Source organism: Corapipo altera, unplaced genomic scaffold, assembly GCF_003945725.1.
Source record: "Corapipo altera isolate COAL_440 unplaced genomic scaffold, ASM394572v1 22b, whole genome shotgun sequence".
Lineage (NCBI taxonomy): Eukaryota > Metazoa > Chordata > Aves > Passeriformes > Pipridae > Corapipo > Corapipo altera.
Window position 1 is genome coordinate 21,519,182 of NW_020884876.1, and position 16,970 is coordinate 21,536,151.

Below are 16,970 nucleotides of genomic sequence, written 5' to 3' on the forward strand. Positions count from 1 at the left end.
ACAGGCATGCAAAGAAGCAATACGCTTCTGAAAACACATGCTCTAACCTGAAACCTTCATTCTAGAAAACAGAAAGGACTGGGTTAAATTCTAGATTGTGCTATCCTCAAGCATTCCTCCACTCTCCTCCATTAGCACTGATATACCCTAGCTGGGGCTCACAACTCACTTTGCTATGCTAACAGGATGGAACAACGTGCTTGGAAGGAAGAACTGAGGAGTAAACAAATGGGAGACAAAAGATGAGGACATTTGTGAAACCACTTGGAATCAGCTGTTGCTAAAATTACCTTGCAATGTGAGGAAATTGGCTGTGAGTATGTTCACAGCTATGAAGAGCCACAAAACCTCAACATGGTTTGAAGCAGTTTTGCTGAAGGGAAGAAGCTGTAGCAGCTGGCTTGGATTCTGAAACGTGTTTGGGAAAAAAACACAAACAACAAAACTCCCCACATGTTAAAGATGTACATATCTGCAGAGAACATCTTCTCATGAAGGAGTGATGAGTGGATGGGGTGCCTTACTCAAGTTATTCTCTTATTTTCCCTGTGCAGCCTCTACCAGCAAGGGACTCTCAGCTTTTGTTCTTCACAAAGGCAGGCTGGGTTAGGAAGCTCTAAACACTCCTCTTTCCACCCAGTATATTTATCTGAGCAAGTCCTAATGGGCCTGAATCCAGCTACAACAAACTTTCTGGACACTTCTGACTGTTATGAAATGGAGTGACTCAGCTGAGCTACATCTGAAAGAGAACATATTTTATTTGTTCATTGGAAGTTAATAAGCCAGGGGAGGAAAAAAAGAAAAGTGTCAGAAAAGACACATCCCCACATATCTTCATTTTATAAAGCTTAGCCCTTCTCTCTGATCTTATGCAGGTGTTGCTATCTGGCTTTCTGTCTCCCCATACACCTTTAACTGCCTGACTCCCTTCCCAGAGCCACAGCTCTGTGCTTCAGACACTCTTAGTCACCTGTCCAGTGATGCAGTTGAGTCAAAGGTATCAGTACTTATTTACCAACAGCATTTCCCCACTAATGTTCCCATTGCCATGGTGAGCAGCAATAGAGCCTGAAATATAAGGTCAAAACATAGCCTAGATATCTCCCACAAGCCATATGGAAGAATCATTTTTTGAGAAAATTTCTGGCATGGATTTGCACTTGCTCTCTGACAAAACACACCTCAACTCAGCACTCTAGACTCCTAACTGAGCTCCTGGGACATCAGGGAACAGTAAACATCCCTAAAAAGCTTTATCCCAGATTTCTCTCCAGGAGCTGGAAAGGAACTTCCCAGTTCCTTATAGGTTATCCTCTTGGGTTTCTGTCAGCCTCATTATGTTTCCTTCCATGGTGTGGAAGTCCAAGTTCTCTGCCACATACCTGCACTGCTTTGCCAAGCACCCCAACACCACTTCATAGGAATAGAGAATTATTTTCCATCTTTCCGGAACTTTCTAGCCTATCCTTGCCCAAATACAATGGTAACATATGACAATATATGTTTGATCTGAATATAATATTTGTGAAGACAAAGCAGACCTCTTCCCCAGCTACTATTTCACTGAAAATCAAATGTCAGTCTGTATGTCTTAGATTACTCAGGGATAATGCAATTAGCATCACAGTACAGTTATGTAAACTCTTAATCAAACATCACGACAGAGTGGAAAAATAGGAGATGTGAAATGAACTCTGGAGAGAGACATGAAGTAAAGGCTGTCTGGACTGTACATGGTGAAATTCCTCAGGAAAGATGAAAATTATTGTGGTTAGTACATCATGATTTAGGCCAACCTAGGAAGCAGGCTATCCACTTGGTAAAAACCTGGACCAATGCACATGTTCAGCATGAGAGACTGTGTCCTGGAGACAGTTATGAGGACACAAAGTATGAAGCAACAAAAAGAGGCAGAAGCATCCCAGCATACAACTGTTCTGTCCTGTCCCAGGAGTCAGACCTCAATCACTAGGACCTACCAGAAAATTGGATTTCAGTGTAAACTGACATTTCTGAACATTAAATAAGATTATTCAACAGATGAGAACACAAAGTGCAGTATTGACAATAGTTGCAATATATCACAATGGTGATATTGGAGCCCGGTTTGGCACCCTAGGCTTAGATGAGTTATACACCGGGCAAGACAGAAGCTTTTCACTTCTGTGTTACCTCCTGTATCACCTGAGCCTCATCTGTATCAATTTGAAGACAGCTCTTTTGGGAACTCAAGAAAGCAAAAGCTGCTCCATGTCAGCTTTAGCTTGAGAGACTGGCAAAAATTCAATTCTAACTGCAGACTATGTGGAATCAAATACGTACACTCAGGACTTGATTTTGACACAGGTGTCACAACACAAGAGAGCTGTTTTTCCCTCTGGGAATTGCACCAAACCTTCTCTACTGATAAGTTTCGATGTCCTAGCTGCTTTCTGATCTGAAAAACAACAGTGCAATTTGGAAAGTATTCTCCTCTACCTTGAAACGCAATCTTAAGGAACCTAAGTGAAGGGTTCATTTTAATCTGGATCAGCAGCAAGATGCAACAAAATAAAAAAAAGCACATCAAAAATTAAGAAAAGGGCACAGTACGCTGAGCAAAACAAATAAAGATTTAGCCAGAAATAAGTCTAGCTCAAAGGAAACTGCCCTGTGTAATATAAAAAGTATCAGTGAAGGGTTGTGAATAGTTCTTGCCTGATTTTCTCACTCCATATCAAAAACACACTTCAGTGTTTTGTTGCTTCAGTCCTAAAAGATTGTGAAATGCTTTCCTTAAGCTACTACTGACTATACACATCAGTTCAATGAGAAAGACCAAAAGTTTAATAGAAAGTTTCTACCATAAACTTAGGAGCAATTACTCAAAAGTTGTGTCATTCAGCAGGCAAAGATTACACTACAGCCTCGCACACATACGCCCTCTCTTGAAAAAAATACCACGAAAGTAAAAAAAAAAAGGACACTAAGGAAGAGCAAATGCTCTCTCAGTGCACCGAGGTGACTAGCACAAAGCACATCAGAACCTTTCAAAAACACTACTCTACTTTCTGGGTCACCATATGCAGGTTTCAACGTCTTTCCCAGGGCAAAAGTGTCTGTAAACTGGTCAGGAAGATAGTCCTGATCAACTCGTAGATAATAGATATACATATCATTATGATGTAGGACTGAAAGGTAGCACATGCAAGCAAAGTCTCCTTCCTGAAGGTAATATGATCCTGTGTAAGTAATTTTCATGTCTGCTTCTTGATATTTCCAACTGTAGCAAAGACAATATTATGCATATATTATGCAAAGGCTGTATTATCCATTTAGATAAGATGGTGAAAGAAAACAGCAGTGGATATATACTTAAAATAAAATCACTCGCTGTGGCTTCTTCTCTTTGCTGACTGTCATAGAAACCCAGTCAAGGAAATTTAACTAGACAATGAACTTAAAGACATCTGGAACTAGAAAATCCAAATTCAACCCTAGCAGTGTAAGAGTTAGCATCATATTAATATGCTGAATACTACTTCTCAAAAAAATCTCAGTATGAAATACCAGAATCTTCTAGAAGGTGGGGCTTTTTTTCCCTCCCCACTGGGTACATTATCATAGACATTAATTGGAAAAAGACTATTTACTTCAAATACGAAGGGGAAAAAAAGTGCCAAGACTGGAGATGCCCATGACAGTTCCAGTGAGGAAACAAGAAACTAAAGAGGTGCAGATCAACATGAAATCTTTTAACATGACACTGTAAAGATTAAAGTATCAGTTAGACAGATTTATTCAAGAGTCAGATGATCTTATTACAAATCACCTTAATGGTGGTGCATACTCAGCTGAGAGGAACTGTGGACGCAATTTTGACTCTCATTATTTGAGTCCACAGATTTTTTTTTTTCATTTTTGTTTTCTTTGAAAGACAAAATAAAAGTGAAAGCAAAATTCCTATAAGAAGCAGCAGAAAATTCTTGCTGAGCAATCATAAAATGCCAGGTTGGAAGGGGACCTCAGAAGAGTTTTGCAGTGGCACTCACAATAGGCAATGCTCACCTCACTGAGTGTCACTCTGCCAGCATGAAATCATGCCCACAAGCTTGTAATCTGACCCAGGGACTACAAAGAAAAATGTAGTTGTCACCTCAGGCTCATGTTCACCTAAATAATAGCCCTGAACGACAAGAAATTGGCACAGCACAGATATCTGTTTATCACACCAGGTCTCTGTGATCTGCCTCACCCACACCTTTTCTCTTTTTGTCTTTCCTTGGTAACTCTGGAGAAGAGCTTACCCTTCCCTTGGACTCCTTTTGACAGCAAGAGACATCCAGTAAGCTCTCCCCAGCGGAAGGAAATTCTCGTGGACCTAAGGTTCCCTGTAAAAGCAAAGGCTCACCTATTCTCTCTAGTTGTCTGAGCACACTAATAAGCCCAGATGAGGATTATAATGGATGTCAGGAATCCCTGATGACTTTCCCCTCACAGCCAATTCTCTCCTTTGATGTTTACAAAAGTTGAAATATTTATGCTAATGTATATATAATGTATATATAATGTATATAATTATATGTACCAATATCAAACTCCTATTAAAGATTTTTTAACTCTAGGATGGAACTCCAAAGGAAAACTATAGAAATAGACTTAATCTGCTCTGTGAGTACCAGCAGTCCTGTAAAACAAACACAGCAGTGATTAAGGACCTCAGAGGACCCAACAGCTTTGAAAATCAATCTCATACAACATAAATACAGTCCCATGACTCATCCATCCTCTTTTCTACCTCCTCTAACTGATTACATTTGAATCATGCATATTGAAAAATACATCAAGACAGTACCGTCAGCTGCACTACAAGTTGCAGAAGCACAAAATGGCATGAAACATCTAAGCTTTATAATAATGATGCTGTTCTCCGCTGCAGATCACCTGGCATGCACAGCTTGTCTCTCTGAAAAAATAATCCAGTCACTCCTGATTAAATTACCCTGGGAGTGAAAAAGACATTGAGCAGCCTGCCTGTTTCAGTTGGCTGTATAGTGACTGAGCTCAGTGAATATGGAAATAATTGGAAATTCTAGACCAATATAGAGGAGGAGGAATGTGTGACCCACATAAACAGCATGCTGGAGTTGCCTGAAAGTGAAATCATAGTCTGATATTAAACAAGTGAAAAATCCTTGGTATCAGGAATAGAGATTAGAAAACAAATAAAGATTAGTTCAGGAAAATGCCAGAGGGGGTAGAAAACAGATTACTTCAGTAAAATGCCAGAGGGTTCCAAGAGAGTTGCAAAGCCTTTTCAAATGTACTTTACAGCCTGTCATCCTAGGAAAGAGATGAAACTGAGAATTTTTTAAGTCCTAATTCATAACTCTAATCTCCCTCTTTGTGTCTCTTTGCTATTGAGGTTTAATATGTGTACAAGATTACTAAGCAGTTGCTAGACAAGTTTCTTTGACTTGGGCTCTGAAGCTATGACCTTTTTAGTAGTTCATAGCCAAAAAGATTCTAATCAGAATATAAGAAATGGACAAGTACCTTAGAAAAAAAACCAAAAGCTTTGCCATCAGATGAGCCTGTTTTCAGCAACCCAAGCAGACAAACTGCAAAAAAGGTAAGAAAATTACATCCCTGAACTTACTGGAAAAATTCTGTAACTTACCTCCATAAAATCTCTAAAAAAATCTTACATTTTCCTTGGACATGGCTCATTTGCCCACCTGTACTAACCAGTAATAACTAGCACCCCAGAATAAGAGGTGCTTTTGGTGAAATAGAAATACTCTGCTTCCCACATACTCCCTGCAGCTGGAGTACAAGGCACATTCAGGAATCCCATGTAGCTCTGTCCCTCCTGTCACATATACCCCTCCCTGGAATTGCTGACAAAAAAGGCATGTTACAGCAACCTTCTTCAGCTTCTTCTACCTGGCTGTCATAGCAAAAGGCAGATCCAGTACCAAGGTTGAAAAACGAAGTCTGAACAACATTGGACAAATGCAAACATACATGCATATGGACTTCTAAACTCTTTTTGCCCCTATCTGAAAACTAGGACTACCAATTCATTATAATACTTTTAAGAGCTTCTGAGATATGCTCTTAAAACACAGTTTTGCATGTATTTTACATTTGCAATGATCTAGTTTCTTAGTGTACTTAGTTCCTAAGGATTTTAGAGCGAAGCTTTATTTTCGTTTCTCTAATACTAAAAAATTTTCCTTTCATTCCTTTAACATTACATAAGTGCTTTTCATTTCCTGAACAATTTTCAGAGAAAGCTGGGATATTTTTAGGATAGTTTATTGATTCATTATAAATTTATATATGTGGTTCAATTAAACATGAGAAAACTTCACTACTGACTTCTATCTCATAGAAGAGATCATCACCTTACATTATCCTGCAAATTGGAAGATAAGTGACATGTTCTTTAGGCCATTTTCTATCCCTGTAGCTCAAACAAATCTCTACATCAGTTTCTAAGCTAGTAACCATCACTTTCATAATAAGTTCATTAATCTAAAATATCTCTGTTTCAATTTGTTAGGATTTGAGGCAATATTCTGATGTGTTACATATTCCCCTCAGATAATTTTTCTACTTAATAGCAGTCTGATGAGAAAAAAAAAGTGCAGGTAGCCTGATTCACATAATACACCTCTGTATATTTTGTTAATACCTTTTTATAGACTTTCCTGAAGTTGACTTAAAATCTCTTCCCTGAATTCAAGAGATTTCATCTTCTCACAAATAAAATAATACAAAGTTTCCTGTAAAAAGGGTGTTTCAAAACTGTTAGCTCTATTTTGAGACTATTCGAACTGAACAGGAACAGTTTTCTAAAATAGTGGCTCCACACTAAAAGTACATACAGGAAAGACTATTTGATGTGAAGCTCCTCCTTTTGAAATCAATACAACTTTTAAAGTTTCCCTCTGTGAAGTAAGTCGGTAGCTATGTGGTCATCCGAAATGTTAATGAAAAGATCAGTTGTAGGATACATGAACACAAAGAACTCAAATACAGACATACTCTAGTTTAATACACATACAAGTTGAAATCTAAATCCTATCAGAGGTTGGATGACTGGTTACAAAAGATAAAAAATAAAATGCACACAATGCACCCTTCATGACTGGAAGCCACTTTGTTCGCTGAGTGATTACCATTGATCCCTGGCACAAGTAGCTCTACCTAATTCTGTTACAATCACCATGACCAGCACTTTCATATATATCTTCTCTGAATTCAATTCATAAGGGAAAACGCTGAAAAAAAACCCACCTGAAATTATATAAGGGCTAAAATCCCACTTTTAAGACTGACATGTTCTGCCGTGTAAGCCCTCCCAGATGTAATTGAAGTACCACCTTGGCAGAAGAAATGGCAGCACAGGTGACATAGTATCTCCTTACTTTTCACCATTCACATCCCAGCAAAAGATGTGAGTGCAACACAAACCAGTGACCATCAGTGCTGGTCTGAGTAACATGTGAAACTCTCTGAAGCCATCTGCTTTAGTGTATGTGCCTGGGAGCCCTTTGGATATTAAGTCACTTCTGTGGTTTGAATATTTTGGCCTATAATTCTTTATCAACCCAACTTTCAAAAGCAATGGTCACTTAATAAACCATGTCCAAATGAGGTGGACTTACAGATGGCTCAACTGTTTTGAAAATGAAAGCTGTTTTGAAATACGGCTATACAATCAAATATAATCTAGTAGTCATAGCTCTGCAATGAAATGCAGGAGACTTAGGTTCTGCTTCTGGTTCTGCCACTGGCCCACTGGCAAACTCTGTGTGAGTCTTTTCACCCTACACAAACTGGAACAATAGAAGAATTGCCTCAAAATCTGAGCAACATTATAAGTAGATGATTAATAGAGATATCTGGCTGCAGGCGTTTGGCTTTGAAAATCTTGATCCAGTTTCTCATCCTGGAAAGGAAGAGAGAATTATTCAATTTAAGAACTGTCAACTATTTATAGCTTTAGCTATTAAAAAAAGAGTTTTATTTCAGAAATAGCAATCCAGCAACCTCTAGCTGCCTCAACCATCTCCCATAGAAACAAATCCCAGGGTATCTGCAAAGTGTTCCAAGGCTGCTGGAGTGCATATTGTTCCATGTCTGCTTGCCAGTAAATTGCAGGACCACTTTCAGACAGAGAGGAAAAAGGAAAAAAATTTCCAGGGATTTCACTTCAGTAGAGTTTCTATCACTCTTCTGTTAATCTTTTCTTTCCAAATAGGAGGATGATGCCCACGTCCAACTGATTTACTTACACTTCTCTGTTGTCAAGGCCATGGAACATGAAGACAATGGTGATTCACATATTGGAGGGGTAACTCACTTTGGCACAGACTTGGAAATTAAAGCTACCACTTCTTCTATTTGCTATTGAAGATGAAAACTTCTTGCCAAGTTTTTCCAATTGTTCCTCCCCAAATCTAGCTCAGACATCACTAACCAAAATGAACATACTTGAAACTTGCATTACTTTATGCAATCTATTTGTGCCTACGACACTCACATCACCTCTGCAAGTACCCTCTCTTGAGCTGGGAGCAGGCCACCAATTAAATGAGCAGAAAAGCTGTATGGCTTCAATGGGACAGCAGAACTGCAACTTCATAGGGCTTAGGGCAGACTGAATACTATGCTCAGCTGTACTGCTGAGTCCTGCAGAGCTCTGCAACTGCAGAGTACTGCATCCAGCTCTGGGTCCCCCAACATAAGAAGCACACAAGGCTGCTAAGAGCGTGTCCAGAGGAGGGCCATGAAGATGATCAGAGGGCTGAGCACCTCTCCTATGAAGACAGGCCAAGAGAGTTGGAATTATTCAGCCTGCACAAGAGAAGGCTCCCAGGAGACCTTATAGCAGCTTTCCAATGCCTGAAGGGGGCCTACAAGAATGCTGGAGAGGGACTTTTTATAAGGGTATTTAGGAATTGGTCAAGGGGGAATGGGAATGGCTTTAAACTGAGAGAGGGTAGATTTAGATTAGATATTAGGAAGAAAGGCTTCACTATGAAGGTGGTGAGACTACTAAATGAGTAGTTAATGAACAGAAACACATGGAAACCTGCTATTAAGGTCCTAACTTTCAATGTTTTGCTGCAGCTGAGGTAGGACACCAGGAATAAAATTCTTTCAGCTTAATTAAAAGGTTCATGGCATTTCCCAAAGCAGATGCTGACAACTCTCATTGAGCTGGTCAAGCTCCATGGAGGCTGTGGGAGACACTCAGTGTAGTGTTTTTATCCAAATCTTCATTCTCAAGCGTAAGTACAATTAAATCACAATGAAACGGTCCCATTCAATTGCATAGATAAGCAAAACTTCTGGGGTTCACTCAATCCCTTCAACAGCATGGCATTCTGCCAAAGTCCTCTCTTCAGACAAAGACATGACTTCAGACATGACTCCTTATTAGTAATCTTGTAACAGTGCTGAGAAGCCCTCACAGATGCTGCAGTCACAATCTAAACTGAACACATGGGGAGATAATCTGGGTGAAATATTTGTACCTTGAAGAGTTAAAGGAAAAGCAGTTTCTCAAATGTGCTAGAGATCCATTCCTCTCTAGCCCTTGATCTTTAAACTGTTCAGTTCATGTTTCCCAGTCTTGCCACTGACTTCAGTGGGCCCATCCTTAAACGGTAACACACTGCTTTCTTCTGACAACCAACTTACTGCCTCAGTGTCAGCAGAAAGCCAGTCAGAGCCCTGCACAAGATTGAATATGTCAGTATAATCATTGGTAGAGAATACAGCTCACCAGGAAAACATTTTTTCTGAAAACTAGGTCTCCCTCCAAAAAAAGTAAGTCCAAAGGGAGGTAAAGAGATTTACTCTCTTTTTGACTAACCAGTCAAGCATAAGAAGGTTACACGTACATTAATAAATATATCTGTTGGTCTCTAACAATGAAATAATTAAGAACAATGATGGTATCTTATCTGGATAGACACAAATGAAAAGGTTTGGGGATGAAAGACTAACACTGCACTGTCTGAAAACTTTTGTAGATGCAACTGAGTAAAAATTGAGAGTTTTCTCAAGAATCAGAAAGTGGCCTGAGGTATGCTCCCAAAGACATGGTGTGATTAAGCTTTCTTTCATTAGAGGAGGCTCGTGAACAGACTTTTTCTTTGAGATGTGACCTGAAAGGTATGCTACATGCAAACAAGAAAATCTTTTCAGAAGAGGATCGTTTCAGTAGGATGGGGTAAAAACTTTTTTATTGTAAGCTAGGTATAAATAGCTGAAGCATTTTTGCCTTATGTTTTTTGTCTGTATCTTGCAAAAGTGTTGCTAAGTGCGTTGCCGATTTTAACTGTTACAAATAAAAGTTCTTAGTGCATTTCCTCTTAACCTGTCTTGACTTGTGCACAATTTAGACTAACTAACCTTTCCTTACTAAGGCAGTGGCAACAGACCAGGTCACTAGCGCAACAGAACAAGCACCCAGTTAACCTGACACTGTTCAGGCACACAAGGAGAAATACAGCAAGCCATGAGCTCTACTGCATTGACTAGGTAGAAATCTGACTCCAAAAACATCAGGAGAAACAAATACCTTCCAGTAACCATTTGGAAGCAAGAAGGATGGAATCCAGAAAGATATTGCTTCAACTCCAAGGATCACAAAGAACACACCAAGGCACCCATATCACTTATCCTCCTTACCCATTCATGTTTCCTGGTAATGTCTGTAGAAATGTCAACACACCATGGTGTGATTCTCATAAGATTCTTTTTGAATAGCAGGACTGACTGCCTCACAAACCAGAGATCAGAAGGGAAGGAATAGAGCCCAATACACCCTCTAACAGTGATGCTGGATCAGAGATGGTATGTATCTAATTTTTTGAGAAAAAGATTCAGAGAACGTGCTATATAAAGACTGCCTTACTTTATTATACTGCTTAATTTTAAGGTTTTTAAGGCACATTCAACTTGAGATAACTTCAGCAGTAGGGAATGAGTTTGGTTTTTTTGACAGTAGAAAACAGGTCACAGACATAAGCTGTGTATTTGCACTGTGATGGGGTATGGATTTATAATACAAAAACCATCATGTCTGCCTTAAAACACACCTTCCCTTGTAAGAGATGCCACAAAGACTCAGGTGGTTTGATTTAAATAATGATAAAATTATAAAAAGCACATGCAAAAATCTTGAATTATAAAAACTGTAACCTTGCTGCAGAAAACAGTAAAAGAAAAATTAACCTCCCTTGAATGGCAAGCTCTTAAATTGATTAAAAATAAATATGAATAAGAAACAGTATTTTCTAATTCCCCAGGCCCTAATCATAACTCAACAGCAGTGATATCCCATACAAATTCCATTTTTAATGCAGTTGCATTGGCTAATGTTGCAGTGACACCTTTCAGCTATACTGATATTCATAAATAATGATTCAATCTTCCAAAGCTATATACTTCCCGCAACAGGCAACAGTAAGTGGAGAAGGAAGTAAACAGTCAGATATGAATAATTATTTGTCTATTTTATTTGGACTGCTGTTAAAAAAGAATACACAAAAATGCATTGTATATGTTTGAAAACAATGTTACTCAAGTTAAACATTACCATAAAAGCCACTGTCTTACAAAGAAAGTGATTCACACTGGAAACAATTTGAAACTCAGTTTTACAAAGTTTGCATAAGAATTGCCTAGACAGGGCAAGAAATACACTCACTCCCGTACTCAATGTGATAAAGCATAAAAACAAAGCAATTACAAAAATGAAACATGAAGATATGTAGTAGATATTGTTGAAATAAAAATACAGGATTTTAAGTATCACATAGAACAGCTTTGTGACAAGTATGTACACATTTTATCAATAAGATAAACAAATAGCAACAGGATAATCTTAATAACTATAAAGGAAAGAAATACTGCACCTATTTCACTTTGTAATTTCAGAGATAAGGATAGAAAATTGCCTTACCTCAAATACAGCTTGAAGAGAGACATTAACAATATGCCTACATCCTTTCTTAGTTCCCTTGACAGCAGCCTAAGAAGTAAGACAAAATAGCAAATAACTATCTTTCCTGTAGACAGCATGTGCCCAAGAATAACATGCTTCTCAGTAAAGTGTGCAGAAAAGAAGTGAAAAAAAAATAAATTAAAAGTCAAAAGGACAATCCTTGCAAAATAAAAAGGCAAAAACTTTATATTTGAAATTCACAGTAAGGTTTATTGCATTCTGAGGGAGTAGAGGCATTCATTAATTAAATAATATAAATATAACTGTGACATCACCTCAGTTCTCACTGAAATATTAATTTGGTATATTTGTCTACTAAAGAAAGAGTGTAAATTCATCTGTGCAGGACTCTGTCACTGAAGACCTGAAAAAATTCCTATTCCAGTAGTAGCCACACACGGGCTCACAGGATACAGCCTTGTTAACTTGCTTTTTTCCTCCCAAACTACAGTGCTTGCTAAAGCGACACTCAAATGTTAAATGCTTTGGTCAAGAGTTCAATCACTGACCTGCAATGAAAGCCTTGTGTTCAGCTCCAACATTTTCTAACAGCAAACAAGAAAAAAAAAAATGGTTCAACAGAATGAACTGTTAAAAAAGAAAATCCTCACATAAGCTGTCCCCGAGGGGGAAGAAATATCCACAAGCTTTAAATTGGCCAGGCGGATTTAAGAGGAAGCAAAAAAAAAAAAAAGAAAAAAAAAAAGAAAAAAAAGCAGCTCTTTCTGTTGCGTCAAAGAGCCCACTGTGCAATAGGAACAGTGAACAGAGTTGTTAAACTGGCAAGCTTTTGCTGAAGACAGCTTTTCAATATGCTCTCAGCATCGTCTCCCAGGGCCGGCTGGAGACAGTCCCACTCCTCTTCTATGAGCTATGCTCCTTCAAGAGGCAATCGCTCTTTAAGGACAGTTTCTATAAACATGCCGTTCAACTGGTGTGGCTGCACATGATGAGGGTAGTTGAGCACAGATACGTACCTGCATTCAAGGATCAGACCCGCGTGCTCTTGGGGAAAATGCAGGCACGTTTAAAGAAGCGATCATTACCTCGGCTTAAGAGCAGGATGCTATTGATGACTGACGGCTTGCTAAAACTCCCTTCTCTGCTTAGACCATTCAGTATGCTGTTGGAAAGCAATTTTGAAAGGCACAGTACTCACAGAGGAAACCTCTAATGTAATTCCATTGGGATGTTGTAGCCCAAGCAGCACTCACTGATTAAAGGAAATCAGTAATCACATGCTGCTGACTAGCTTTGTGTTTAGTGCAGAGAGCTTGGATAGCCACCAGAGACTGCAGCTATGCCGGATGAGTTAACTGTCCCTCCTGGGAATGACGGCTTCATGACTGAAGACATCTTTAGGGGCTGAACCAGCTACTGTGAATGGAGTAAGGACACTGAGCAACCTGGTTAAACATTCATAAAGCCACATGCATTGCCACATAGAGGAAATTACCACACAGATCTCTGCAGGCGAGGACACCACCCCGCATCCCCTGCATCCCTTTTACAAGCCATGGAGACCTAAGCAAAGGCATTTAGAGCACAGTTCAACCTACTCCAACCTGTGTTTGGTCCCCTGAACGGTCTTCTGGGCTTCACCGCCTACAGAGGGACCTACAGTGGCTTTCACAAAAGGAGGTTGCAGATAGCAACATTTTTTGAGATGAGTGCCACTCCAAGTGACAAGGTGATGAATGCCTGTGACATGTGCACAGAAAGAACTTGCAAGGAAGAATGGGATTTGTAAGAAACAGCAATAAGAAAGGGAAAACACAAACCATGGAATGCACTTTTCAATGTGACTGCAGAATTAAAAGTGGGGACAAGCATATACAGCTGGTTAATTTAGAATTTCTTTTCTATTTATATATATTTCAGAGTTGCCACAGGGACATTATGAGCTTGGATATGTGGGAAGGCAGCAGAAGGAAAGGAAGCATATCCAGGAGTTAAATTTTCCCTATTCATATTCTTTCTCCACTTAGAAAACTTCTATATGGAAAAATTACTTCTTTAACAGTTTCTCTTGAAATCCTTCCAGGTGAAAATGAATTTCTCTCCTAAAAAGTATTTTCATAAATGTCAGAGTAAGTTTCTGCAAAAAGTAACTTCAACTTAGAAGTGAAATACAGCATTTTCTAAGTTTTTAACCTGTAAACTTAATGCAAGGTCCTATTTGTGCACCAAGCAGTATGACACTCGATTAAACTCTCGCAACACCACACAGCTCAACGTGTCCAAAGCCCCAGCTGCAGTGTCACTGGAGTCATGAGCGTAGCTTTGGCCATATTAGAGTACAGTGATTAATAATTCTGTCTGTGCTGTGTGGAAGATAATTACAATCTGGTTCAGTTTCCCAGATCTAAAAGCTAGGCAAGTACTTTAACACATCTCATAATAATAATACCTGCTCATAAGACTACCTAAATGTTTCCCCCTATAAACGCTGACTCCCCACCACTCATCGCTGTCAAACTGCAGACTGAAGGAAACTGGTAACATTTGCTCTTTTCTTGAAATGAATTTTTGGTTTATCCTAGTATCATAAAACAACAGTTATTTGCACTTTGAGCAGATGGTTAGACCAGATGATCTCCTGATGTCCCTTTCAACCTAAACTATTTTGATTCTGTAAAAATGAGGTCAATTATTAAAAGGTACCTTAGGCTGTTACAGAAATTAATTGGACTGTGGTCAACTCTAGTGTTTTAAAGCCAGAATTTGGATTCAGTTGTCAAGACTATACACAACTCCAGAGTGAAAGATCTCCATTCTGTCATTTCATGAGAAGCTACTAGATCTGCTGAAACATAAACATTTGTACCGACATTACCACCTACGAGGTCATTAACAGATATCACTCTGTGGAGAGGGCTATGTTGGTTCACACATCCCCTGATGTGCCACTCTTGGATTCCCAGTCTCCTTTTGTTTTTCCCTTCCTATCTGTCACCCAGTCATCCAATCTCAATCTACTGTCTTTCAGGTGCAAGGGACAAAGAAGACACTTGGTCTCAACCTCAAATTCTCAGTGACTGACAGCCCAGACAACTCATTTCAGTTGTAGAAATAGCTCTGCACAAAGCAAAGGGCACAGAATTGGGTAAAAAACCCCTACAAAACAACCCTTCAGTATGATCACTGGTTTTTGTGTAGACCCCACCACACTGCTAGCTCAACATAGTCTCTCTTCTCAAAGGCCTGACTCATAAGATATTAAGGAGATTGATCCTGATCAGTATTATGCAAAGCTTTAGAAAAGAGAGTAGTGTCCTTGCTCCCCATGCCAGCCAGCAACTCCTGGTGCCCAGGTCTAAGGAATGGCAATCAATTCAAGCCCACACCATGCAGCACAGCAGTTATTCAAACCTTTGCACCTCCACATTATAGACAGCTTTTTTCCATACCGCAAACCCAACCTACCTGCCCATAGGGCTTGTTGTTAATTCACTAGTTCTGTGTAAGTGACAACATTCTGTGGGGCTAAGTCAGGAAAGCCAACACAGAACGGATGCTATCTGCTGGGATTATACTGATCCAGAAACTTAAAAGGCAGTGAACGACATTTAAAACCCTCCACTGCTGTTAAGTGCCAAACTAATGCCTGCTGGACATTCTCTTGGCTCATGGAGCCCCTCAGCAGTGGTGTGGAAGCACTTTGGAGCACCAAAGGCTGCAGTTCAGCCTTTGCTCACTTTGTGTATCTGTGTCGCTGTGCTGTGTCAGCCACACCACCTGCCTCCACCATGCGCGTGATCCTGTTACTCACAGGCCTTCCTCAAGAAACAGGACAAGCTTCCCAGGGAAAAATCAACCTTCACAGGGTCGGATGACTCAACTGCCTTGAGGTCAACGCTGCCTATTTCCTGCTACAAAAGGCTATAAAGCCTCTTCCTGAAAAACAAGACTCATGTAGGCATTTCAGCTGAGTCCTCTATTCCTGCAGGAAGGAGGCTGTGTGCACTTCCAGTTGTCTGGCTAAAATGTTGAGACCTTCAGCATGCCTTGCACTGTGGAAATCAAAACAGCACAATCTGGGCAAGAACTCAGGAAAGCCACTTCAGGTGGAGAGGAAGCTTCAGATCCTGATAGAACTAGCACAGTCCCACCACCACCTACAGGCTTGGCCCCTGGAATGGGAGACAAGCATGCAATGCCATTGGTACGTCAGTGGTTCAGGTTTAGTGTGGCAACAGCTCTAAACAGAGCTCGGCTCAGCTAAAAACTATAGTTCATGTTCCAAGCCCCTTCAAATACTACTCCTATGTCAGCTGATAGGGACACAGTGCCCATATTCTCAAAAACCACAGAACCACAGTGCTCCCCTTCCTCCTACCCACAAATGAAACATCAGTGGTGTTTCCTGCTTGCTCACTGACATCACTTGCCCTGGTCCCCTGCAATTCTGATCCTGCCACCTGTCTTGTATTTATGAGAGGATCACAGAGCAGTTTTACTTCGTAAGTCCATGGGTTGGGCATCCTTAATGTCAGTCCTCTGTTATGTCTAACATCTTCCAAGCCTGAACACTCCTCAGGTGGTTCCTACCTTCATTTATGCCCTCTTCAGACTTCTTCCCTCATGTCAAGTTACACTGTTTGTATGATGCAAAATTGGACTCTCAACTCCTCCTTTCCTGAAGGGGCTGAGAGGACCGGCAAACACATGGAGCTGCAGAAATAAATGCAGAAGCAGGGATTCAAAATCTCTGCTGAGAAGCAGCAGAGTACTTTTGTTTGAAAAAACCCCAGATTATTCACAGCTTTAAAAGAAATTAAAAAAAAAATAAAATCCAAAGTGTCCAGGTAACACACAGTCACACACACAAGGAAAAAATAAAAAAAGAAAAAAAGGGCGTTCCTTATTCACTGGAGGTATTCCCCTTTGCCTGGTGGATTAAATACAGCTACATCTTGCTTTCAGGACACCTTGTGAAACTGGTTCAAAAACTGCT

General features: G+C 39.8%; 1 protein-coding gene across 5 annotated transcripts in view; it reads right to left on the reverse strand.

The window, feature by feature from the left end:
- CSGALNACT1 (chondroitin sulfate N-acetylgalactosaminyltransferase 1) overlaps positions 1-12,645 on the reverse strand; it is a 39,124-nt gene extending 26,479 nt beyond the window's left edge. For 2 of the 5 annotated variants that reach the window (XM_027635945.1, XM_027635944.1), the window contains exons 1-2: positions 12,519-12,645; positions 11,972-12,108 (exon numbers count right to left, since the gene is read on the reverse strand). The gene's annotated coding sequence lies outside the window, so the exon portion shown is untranslated. Of the gene's footprint in view, positions 1-11,971; positions 12,181-12,518 lie in introns of those variants that run through there. The other 3 variants (XM_027635946.1, XM_027635948.1, XM_027635947.1) reach the window with 3 other exon arrangements.
- Between the last annotated feature and the right edge of the window lie 4,325 nt (positions 12,646-16,970).